Below are 2031 nucleotides of genomic sequence, written 5' to 3'. Positions count from 1 at the left end.
ATACAAAAATTAGCCAGGCGTGGTGGCACCCATCTGTAGTCCCAGCTACTCAGGAGGCTGAGGCAGGAGAATCACTTGAACCTGGGAGGCAGAGGCTGCAGCGAGCTGAGATTATACCACTTCACTCCAGCCTGGGGCAACAGAGTAAGACTCCATCTAAAAAAAATCCCCCAAAAAACTAAAGACTCTATTGTGAAATTAAGATTCCGTAAACAGAAGCCAAACTGCTTCTAAAAATAATGTAGAAAGTTATCAATTTTGAAATGGATGAGATTGTGTTCTAATATTGTGTGTGTTTCCTCTTAGAAAAGTTGTTTTGTTCATGTCTATGGTTTAAGGGGAGTTGAGACTTTACGTTGCACAGAAAAGGCATGTTCAGGATCAGCTCATTATGGGAAAGGGCTGGCAACTGCAACAGAGCTGTAGCTTGGTGTGGAAAGAAGAAGAAGGCTGAGATAACTCCTTGAGGCAGGGCATATGAACTCTAGAATTTGCTGTTTTGCTTATTGGTTTTACTGCTTTGCAATTTCTATCTGCTATCCAAACACACACAGATACATTCTGTTCTTAGTTGTATAGAGGTGGTATTAAAATACCGCTTGTGCTTATGGGGAAGGTGTGTCAAGTTCTATGGGCTTGCTTTTGTCTGAAGGAAGTTGATTCAAGATTATAAAGCTGTATTTAAGAAAATCTGAATTCTCTTCTAAAGCTAGACAGTGGGCAGTGGGATTTGGTATAGATTGCAACTTTTAGAGTCTAGCAGAACTCCAAGACCATTGAAATTTAGGTTCGAAAGAGGTGTCTAATTATTCAAAACTTAATGTAGCCTTATAAATGTAAAAAATGTAAAAACTCAGATTTAGAGGGAAGAAAGGTAGTAGGTGACACAGAAGTAATATTCTTATTTCAAATCTTGAATCATTAAGTTTGATTCAGATTATGATGAACTAGCTTGCAGCAGAACAATCCTCCCACCATGAAAAATTTTATCATCTCTACTGGAGGAGCAGGGGCACCTATTTGAAGGCCCAGGGGATCAACCAAGGGAGCTAGGACTTGAGTGGCCAATAGCCTACAAATGAGAAACACTCACTAGGGTGAGTTTAATCTTCTGCAACGCATTTCTGCTCAAGTTATTTGATAGTTTGTAAGAGGGGCGGACGGAAAAGCAGAGAATTCAAGCTAAAGCTGATGCTAAAAGTTAAAAATACTGAGAAGAGGTTTTGACAGTTATTGAGGTTGGAGACTTCATTCATATTCAGCATTACCAGAGTGGCTAGTAATTGAGAATCCAAGATCCTAGAGAGAAAAGAAGCATAGAGAAGTGAGCTCAATGGTTGAGCCACTTTCCCCTCAAGGCATTAATTCATTCAGATGTGGTCCAGAGCAAGAGCTGGAGAAGCTTAGTAAAACAGCTACTCCTAAGAGACTGGAGAGCTACACAGAACTGTTGGCAGTTCTCAGTATCGGATAAACATTGGATTTGTGTGTGGAGGATCACCAGTAAACAACCCAGGCTTTCAGCTGTACTCCTGAAAAACTACATTCTGAAAGTTGAGACAGAACATATCTGATCTTACAAAGGCTGCAACTCACCCTTAAATCAACTCAAACACAGAAAGTATTAATGTAATATTCATCTACCTGCCTACCAAAAATGAAAAGGAATCATCTAGAGAAAATAACATCAATGAAAACCCTCTACAAAATTTTGTATTAAATCACAAATGTCAGTGGATTAAAAATGTGACAAAGAAAAAATAAATGAAAAGATAATGGAAACCCTCACAGGTCCATACAGCAATAGGGAAACTGGACAATGACATTGCAAAAATGTCATTCTCTTATTTGAATTTAGATGTGCATTTGTTGTTGCTATTGTTGTTGTTTAGAGACTAGGTCTTTAGAGACCCAGACTGGCCTCAAAAGTCTTGAGCTCAAGAGATCCTTCTGCCTCAGCCTCCTGAGTAGCTGGGACTGCAGAATATACCACTGTGCTGGCTTAGACGTAAACGTTTTACTTTTTAGTTT

This window comes from Saimiri boliviensis, chromosome 18, assembly GCF_048565385.1.
Source record: "Saimiri boliviensis isolate mSaiBol1 chromosome 18, mSaiBol1.pri, whole genome shotgun sequence".
In the NCBI taxonomy this organism is placed as follows: Eukaryota; Metazoa; Chordata; class Mammalia; order Primates; family Cebidae; genus Saimiri; species Saimiri boliviensis.
This window is presented reverse-complemented; position numbering follows the sequence as displayed.